The sequence below is a fragment of the Prunus avium genome, chromosome 2, assembly GCF_965620075.1.
Source record: "Prunus avium chromosome 2, drPruAviu1.hap1.1, whole genome shotgun sequence".
NCBI lineage: Eukaryota > Viridiplantae > Streptophyta > Magnoliopsida > Rosales > Rosaceae > Prunus > Prunus avium.
The window spans coordinates 32,431,840-32,441,288 of NC_142285.1; the positions used below are offsets into that span (position 1 = coordinate 32,431,840).

The window sequence follows — 9,449 nt, forward strand, 5'->3', positions numbered from 1 at the left end:
GTATGAGATGACATGGGATGGAGGTCATCCCGGTGTCAATCCCGAATAGAGGAATCGGTACGGGATGACACGGGATGGGAGTTTTTGAAAACACGTTCAAATCATACCGGACCCAAACGGGATCGGTATGATTCGGTATCAATGTTGATACCGTAAATAATCTGCAAATTTTCAAGTTCAATCAAATCTGAAAATCAAATGGCTGTTACAAGAGTTCAATCAAATCTGCAAATTTTCAAGTTCAATCAAATCTCATATAGGCTTTTACAAGATTTCAATCAAATCTGCAAATTTTCAAGTTCAATTAAATCTGAAAATCAAATCTAATAACAAACAAAACAATCAATCAAGAGTTCAAGTTCAAGGCATGTCCCTTTCCCTTTGGATCTACACCAAATGTGTTTGTACTGGTGGCAGCAGCTTCAGTACTTGCATATTCTGCAAAAAATAAATCCACACATGTTCAACACTCTCAAATTAAACCGTCTATTTAATATTTTTGTATTGGTTGGAAAGAATTTAACAAACTAAGTGCTTATGGCCTAAAATTTTTAATGATAGTAAATTAATGCACAATTTATCTGCTTATGAGAAAACAAACCATGTGGGCAAACTGGTGTAGGGAAGGACAGTTGTGAAAATAAGGAATATGGTGAGAAGTGAAATGCATATTTGCTTAGATTCATCCTTGAATACAATTCAGCAAGTAAATTCGGTCTCTTAGATACCATTTTTTTTATAACATTTCTCACAAAAACTAGATTGGGTAAGCGAATTCAACATAATTAAATGAACTCATCCACAACAAAAGAAATGATTATTACATGGCTCATGGGCAGCATCCAAATAACTACGCAGCTTAATATCAACGAACTGAAATGGGTTTAACTGGGAATGAAAAATTAATAGTACCTAATGCTTGGTCAGACGCCTTCTGATGGCCCTGGTCTTCTTTGGGCGCAAATCCAGAGGAAGAAACTTCTTGTTCTTGTAGACTTCCCTTAGAGCCGCTTTTTGCTTCTGGGAAATCACTGTCAACACCTGTGCTATTGAAAGCCTCACCACCTTGCTGAAACCACAAACACAAAATTGTAAAAAGAATTCATAAATCAACAATTCAACATATAAAAATTATAGAGAGAGAGAGAGAGAGGGTACATTTTGGAGAGCTTGTTGGGAGCTCCACCGGTGACCTTGGCGACTCGGAGGAGGGCAAGCTCTGCCTTCAGATCCTTCAGTTGACCCAAAAGCTCTGCCTTTGTCTTGTTTCTGAGCTCGTGGACCTTGATCCTCGCTTTTTTACATAAAAAAAAAAAGTTCACAACAATGAAAAATTAGAACGACCCAGATTCAGTTGAAGAAGATAGATATATATGAAATATGAATACCTGAGAGGGACCATGAGATATAGAGATTACAGAGACAATTAGGGAGAAGAAAGAGAGAGATACCTGAGAGGAGATGAGCTGTGTTCGTCGCGCTGTCTCGTCGTCACAGAAGGAGGAGAGGAGCTGCTGTGGAAGGAACTCGAAGGGAAAGAAATGAAAAACCCAACCCTAAACTTGAAATGTCTCTTACTGAGAGAGCAAGTATTTTTTATTGGTTTTACCTACAGCAACCAATTTAACCGGTAACCAACAATCAACGCTTTGGATTACCCCACATGCCCCAGCTACTCATCCAATAGTCTATAATAAATGGCGCATCAGTGCGCCTTGCGCATTGTAGAATTTTCCTGGGAACCATGAGGTCATGGAACCACTTGTTCCCAAAAGAAAAACATATGGTGCATGGTCCCACACGATCCTAGAAGAAAAACAAATGGTGCATGAACCGATACCAGAAGAAAAATCAACAAAAAAATATCCCAAAAGAAAAACAAATGGTGCATGGGTCCCACTCGCCCTCTCCTATATCTTTCATTTCAAGTAAATAAATAGAGGAATGGTAGCAACTTATTTAATTATTAATGATATTATTTTAAGTGTAAATAAAATAACACATATTATAACAAGAAAAGAGAATTACAAAAGAGAAATTAGAAAGAAAATTGCTAGCATTCCCCAAATAAATAATAATTGAAAAGGATGAGATTGAACCAAGGTGGTTGGTGTGAGTGGTTCGGCACTCTCATTCCTTAAGAGAGGTCAGGGGTTCGATCCTTGCTCTCGTACGGAGTCACCACTTTGGCCAACACTTTACCCCTTACGGGCCGACCCGGTGTGAGTGGGGATTAGTCTGGTTGTGGTTAAGGCTTAAAGGTGCCACCCATAATTGGGGCCCATCCAGGACCACCTCATGGTTTAGAACAAAAAAAAAAAAAAAAGGATGAGATTGGAAGGTTGGTACACCTTATCTACAACCCCAAAAAGGATGAGATTGGAGATCATGTGCGACAACATTGACATAAGCACACCAGTCGTGACGTGAACCATCGTGACATTGACCATCTTGCTTTCTAAATTTCCTTTTTCCCTTTATTTATTTATTATAAAAAAAAAAATCATGGTTGGCTTATTTCCGCACGGTAATCATCCCAATATGGTTGGCTTAATTCAACAACAGAATATTTTAAGGAGAAAGAATCTTTGTTCCTGAAACTTGTAATAAATTGCAAATTATTTATTTGGTTCATGTTCACCCCAAAAATGGCCCAAACAGTTCCACTCAGGCCTCAGGAAGTGCAGAAAGCCTTCACACGGGCGCAAAGGAAACATTCGACGTAATTGCCGAATGTATGGCCCCACTCACTCTGGATTAGTCGCTTGCGGCGAGAGGAAAGCCAGTTTACTTGCTTACTTGTTAGAGAAGGAACGATGGTGCAGTAGTGCGAACACAAACACTACAAGAAAAATACCATATGACAACACGTTATTAACGTGTATAAGTTACGTATTGTGGAATTATACTTTGGATTTCTTAGATCTAAGTCCAAAACGATGAGCTGTCATTGGGTTTAGTCCTCGCATTTTTTGTTTTAGATGTAAGTCCTTTGATATTTATTACTTTTTTTGTTGTGTCGATTTTACCTTTTGAGGTAAATAAGGAAAACACATTGAAAATCTAAATTTAATGCATTATTTCCTTGTAATTGAATTCTAGAATTTAAATTTTGAATTCTTTCCTCGATAATATTCCTAATATATTGATAAAATACAATTTAATCAATAAAAAGTAAGGACCCACATATTATACCAATTGATCAGACAAGCATCCACATAATTTAATGTACCTGACATACAGGTAAATAGTGTTATTATTAGCAACGAAAAATACTTAGTGATAAATAGTGTTATTATTAAGAACATAAATTAGAAGACTACCTATAAGTCAAATACAAAAATAGACAAAATAAAATTGTATGTTACCTTAAAAAAAAAAAGGTACATAAAATACTATTACACATTGTTGAAAATATGAAAAAACATATATATTCCTATGCAATAGGCAATATGACATAAATGATTATTACCCGATTCAAGTCACAAGGGGCAACATTGGAACAAGAAATAATTTTAAAAATAAAATAATATAAAGATTACATCATAAAATATTAAAATAGGAATGTAATTCTATGTGGCACAAAAGTTAAAGGACTTGGAATAAGTCACCAAACCTGAGGATTAAACTCAATGACAGGGAGAGTGCATATTGTGTTATACTGCTTTTAACAACATGAATATAGTACTCCTTGTTGAAATGGAATTTCGGGGATCTTTTGCAAGAGCCAAAAATAAGATATACAATGGCACATCAAGGCATATAAGGCGAAGACAGAGCACTATTAGACAGTTGCTCAAAGGTGGAATAATCTCATTAGATTATGTAAAGTCAAAGGAAAACATAGATGATCCTTTGACAAAAGGCCTACCTAGAGAGAAAATTAAATATGCATCGAGGGGAATGAGTTTAATGCCAATTTCACAATGAGCTAACCTAATGGAACCCTAACCTAGTTGATTGGAGATCACATGGTCTAGGTTCAATAGGCAAACTAGTTCGGAATGGCTCAAGGTATGAACACGCTATTTACTCATTCCTATGACCAGCGGCGGACCCAAGAATTTTTCAGCGGAGGTGCAATTCTTAAAAGCTAAAAGCTTTAAAAAAAAAAAAAACAGACAACTAAATATCTTTATAATTTAAATAATACTAATGTTTAAATTCAATGAGCAAAATACAAAAAGTTAACAAGAAACACACGCAAAGCTAGGAGGCAGCCAGAAACAAAAGGTGCCTAAGAAAGCCAGCAAAAACAGCTGAACTGCTAAAAAACTATAAAATTAAAAAGAAAGGGGGGGGGGGGGGGGGGGGGTTGTGTGTGGGGTGTTGTTTGAAAATGGAAAAAACGAGTGAAAACTCATTTGGGGATGGGGAGTTATCGGGCAGCAGCTTTGCTGCCTCTTTTTCAGTTTTTTTTTTATTTTTAAACTGAGCCAAAACGATCGCTTTGGCCAGGTTTTTAAAAAAACAAAAGTGGAACGACGTCGTTTTGACGTCGAATGAGCAAAAAAAAATTGACGCGCGCTGGAGGAGGGCAGTAGCAGCAGCAAGACAGAACAGCAGCCCCTTTGGGGACTTTCATCAAACATGTTGCTGGGGTCAAATTTCCACCCTCTAATGGAGGATTCCAGGAGTTGCAGGGGTCACTTGACCACCCTTGCTCCTCTGTGGATCCGTCCCTTGCAACCTTGTGGAGGACAAATCACAATAGCGCTTCACTTGTGCATTTCATCAAACAGCTTCGGCGCATGAGCAGAGGTGCAACTTCAGCAGCTTCTATGGAGTTTTCCGGCGACCGAAGGTGCAGGTGCACCTCCTTGCGCCTGCACTGGTCCGCCACTGCCTATGACCAAAGTGTGTTGTATGCAGAAGTTTTTAGGGTATGTTTAAACATTTAATGATGTTAATATTTTGATATTCAAAAGAAGTATGGAAGAATACTTTTAATTAACGTTACCTATATAGGAGTAAATGTGGGATCGCATTTAAGAGAATTACATGGCTACATTCTCTAAAGCTCCTATGAAATCAGGATTTGTTCAGGACCAAAATGAACACAACCGCATGAACTTAAGTGTGTATAGATTTAATGCATGTGTGGCATATTGTCTCGGTTTACTACAAAACAATGAATAGTTCAAGGTTGTGAATTCCACTGATTCATTAAGTAGATATGATACGTCTACACTAGGGAAAGTTCAAGTCCAAAAGACACTTATCCTGATTTGTATTTTATCTAATTTCCTCTCCATTTTTTAGTCAGCATATATTCTTTAAAAACAAAAAAACAAATTTGCGTTTCAAATGTGGGGTATTGTTGGAAGTTTGAAAGCAAAAGTCCCACATTGGAGAAAACAAAAGTTTTATATATATATTTTATATGAGAGAAAACAAAAGGTTCTACATGCTTTATAAGCATGAAACCTTAACATCAATTAAATAAGATTGGTGGGCTGATGGGCTTGGTAGTGAAGGCTATACATGGTTGGCTTGCTTGATTAATAATAATATTTAAATAATCTAGACTTGGGCCTTGGGCCTGGGGTCTCTGAAAAATAAAAGAAATACACCCAGCCCGAAAATAAAATATTATTTTATTTTACTTTTTGGATTTCTTTTAGCAGAAGTTAAATTCAAACCAAAAGTCTTATCTTTCCGTTTGAATTTGAACAGGTATAACGAATACTAACTGCTATTTTGAAGGGGTGCAATTGTGTTATAAAACCACAAGTCCTAATCCATAATACAATCATCATTTTTTTTGGAACTATTTCATACTGCTTAAAAATTACTTACCGTATTGGAGAGAGAAGCACACCAACGTTCGCCATAATTCAAGGATCCAATGCTGTACCCTTGGGTTATAGATAGTTGAATCCTAGGAGATAGACGCATGTTGAACTTCAAGTACTAAGAAGGCGAAATTCTGTGTTTAGGACATTGCGAATACGCAAGCCTCTATCTTCAATAAAAGTCAGTATTTTGTACTTAGTTTTTACTTACACATTTATACAATTTTCGTATTTTGTTATTGTCTACATTTTAGAATTGTGTATATAGTGATCCTATAATATAAGATATTTACTGATGTCTCCTAACACCAACGTCAGGATCGTCGGAATGGTGAAGGCAAGAATATTGTGGTTTTTGCCATGGTGACGTTTAGATGTCGTTGAAGCTTCAAGCAATGTTGGTGGTCTTTCTGCAAAGTTGACGAAGAAGAAGTACTGATTGTTGATGAAGTGCTGCATGATGACGACATTAGAAATGTGAGGATTGATGACATTCATCCCAATGTAAAAAGGATAAGTTGCCATGTACTAACTATTTTGGTGTTTCCTCAGGCAGAATATATATATATATATATATATATATATATATATATATATATATATATATATATATATATATATATATATATATATATATATATATATATATATATGTAATGTGGAGAAGGAAGAGCTTTGGTTAGTTTAGCATTAGAGCTCTTCAGCCAAGGAGATGAGCAAGAACAGTTTATAGGGTTTTAGAGAATGGGAGACACGGAAACAGCGCCCGCAGCGTTCCACTCATTGATATTAGGTAAAAAAGTTAAAAATTAAGGATTTACCTTCTGGGTCTTGCAGTCAATGCCTTCAAATTCAACATATAAGTTAGATATAAGATTGGGTTAGAAAATTGAAAACAAGGAGGCCCATTTTCTTTTGTCCAAAAGCCTCTTTCAAAATAAACTGTGGATTTTCTTGTAGAAGTGACCTGAAATTTTTTTTTTTGGAGCCCTTAAATATTTGGGGGCTATGCCCTGGGCCTGTTTGTGATATATTAAGCTCAAAAGATCTGACCTAATTTCTTCCATTAAACGCACTAAACGACACTGTTACCACGTCAATTTTTTTTTCCTTATGCTATGCCTCCTCTGGTCCCTTTGAATGAGTTCAAGTTTAATTCGGCCTGGATGTGGTTCGGTCCGGTCAGTTTTCACCTCACATTAGAACTATTCAACCGGTGCTGCTCGATGCGGTTTTTAGAAAAAATGGGTGGACAACCACACCAACTAGACTGCCAATATCCGATGCGATTTTCTGGTTTCTGATTTTGCGCCGGCTTCTTCTTTTTTCCTTTTATTTTTCCCAGGTATTAGCTCCAAATTTCAAAAGGCTTATTTACTATAGTACCTCTCTGAAACTATGATTAGTGGCACCTGTGTCAATTATCCATGTAGTGGGTCGTGTACCTGATTCGGAGTCGGAGAGTAGGGTGGAAGATGGAGAACATCAACCCTTTTGCAGGGGCAGCCTTCAAGTACCTCATAATTCGTGTTACTGCATTCATGTGTGCCTCACTTGGTTGTTGCATAAACTGACTTACCATACTCACAGCATAAGCTATGTCGAGGCGTGTGTGTGATAGATAAATGAGTCGCCCAACCAATCTTTGATACCTTTCTTTGTCAGTGGGTACTTGATCTGGATACATCCCTAACTTGTGGTTCTGCTCAATAGGTGTGTCAGCTGGCCTACAATCAAGCATTCCAGTTTCTGTCAACAAATCTAACACATATTTTCATTGGGATAGAAATATGCCATGTTTTGATCTAGCAACTTCTATGCCAAGAAAATATTGTAACTCACCTAATTCCTTCATCTCAAATTTACTAGCAAGGAGCTTCTGCAGATTCTTCATTTCTCCATAGTCATTACCGGTAACCACCATATCATCAACATAGATGATAAGGGCCGTAAGTTTATCACCACGACGCTTTAAGAATAAAGTGTGATCCGAGTTGCTCTGAGTGTACCCAAAGCGCTTCATGGAATCGGTGAATTTTCCAAACCAGGCTCGTGGTGACTGCTTTAGCTCATATAATGATTTTCTCAGCTTGCAAACGGTGTTGGGACCGAATGTCATAGAGGTTCCTGGTGGTGGTTCCATATACACTTCTTCTTGCAAGTCTCCATGAAGAAATGCATTCTTTACATCATACTGCAGAAGTGGCCAATCAAGATTTGCAGCTAATGACATGAGAACACGAACGGTTTTGATCTTGGCAACAGGTGCAAATGTCTCCTGGTAGTCAATCCCATATGTTTGTGTATACCCCTTGGCCACTAATCGGGCTTTGTATCGGTCTATGGATCCATCAGCTTTGTATTTAATGGTGTATATCCACCGACATCCAACTGGTTTCTTCCCTTGTGGTAACTGAACAATTTCCCATGTAGAATTCTTTTCTAGAGCTTCCATTTCCATTGTCATTGCTTCAGCCCATCTAGAATCTGTTATAGCATCCTGCCACTTATTTGGAACACATACAGTAGATAATTGATTGACAAATGATGCATATGACTTTGACAATCTATGAGTTGAAACATGGTTATTAATGGGATATTTAGATTTGGCAGTAAGGTCAGGACAATATTGAAGTTTGGGTTTTCCTCTAGTGGTCCTAGGTGGGAGAGTGTATGGTATAACATTAGGTGGTTCGGGAATTACCTCGAGTGTTTCTTCCTCATGAGACGATTGGTCCGATGGTTGAGAAGGAGGGGTTGTATTTTGTAGTTGATCACAGCAAACATTTGGATTGTCTCCTCCGGGATTGTCACCAAATAAGAACGACAACTTTTCAATGTCTTCATCGCTGTCCAAATAGCTATCTTCAAGTTCACAGGGGATCGGCGACCGGTCACATGGTTCTGAGCGACCGGTCGCTTTCGGGCAGATTGGCATTTCATCACTGGAGTCAAGCGACCGGTCGCTGAGGTCCATTCGACCAGTCGTTTTTGAATCTGTGGAAAAGCGACCGGTCGTTTCTGGGATGCGACCGGTCGTATTTGGACAGATTCGATCTTCAGAATTGCTGGAGTCACGCGACCGGTCGCTGAGGTCCGTGCGACCGGTCGTTTTTGAATCTGTGGAAAAGTGACCGGTCGTTTCTGGGCTGCGACCGGTCGTATTTTGACTGTCTTGAATTTCTTGAGTTTCTTCTTGAACCTTTTCTTGAATTTTTTCTTCCTTCTCTTCATTCCTCCTCTCCCCCTGAAGAGAAGGGGGTGTAGAAGCTTCAAAGTATGATAAATCTTCATGGAATGTGGCATCCATGGTAACAAAGAGCTTACGAGTAGGAGGATGGTAACATTTGTATCCTTTTTGAGTTGATCCATACCCAACGAACACACAATGAATGGCACAAGGGTCCAGTTTACTTCTTTGATGAGATGGAACATGAGCATATACAACACAACCAAAAATGCGAGGAGGCAACTTGAGGACTGTAGGAAGAGAGACGTGACGAGCCAAGGTGTTCAGTGAAGTTTCAAACTTCAAAACACTACTAGGCACTCGATTAATGACATAGACTACAGAAAGAAGGGCATGTCCCCATAAGTAGTGAGGGACTGATTTATCCAGCATGTATGCACGAGTAACCTCAAGTAATTGTCGAT

The 9,449-nt window shown here is 38.2% G+C and overlaps 1 pseudogene; it reads right to left on the minus strand.

The window, feature by feature from the left end:
• Positions 1 to 358: 358 nt before the first annotated feature.
• Positions 359 to 6,320, minus strand: LOC148296878 (large ribosomal subunit protein uL29 pseudogene; annotated as a pseudogene).
• Between the last annotated feature and the right edge of the window lie 3,129 nt (positions 6,321 to 9,449).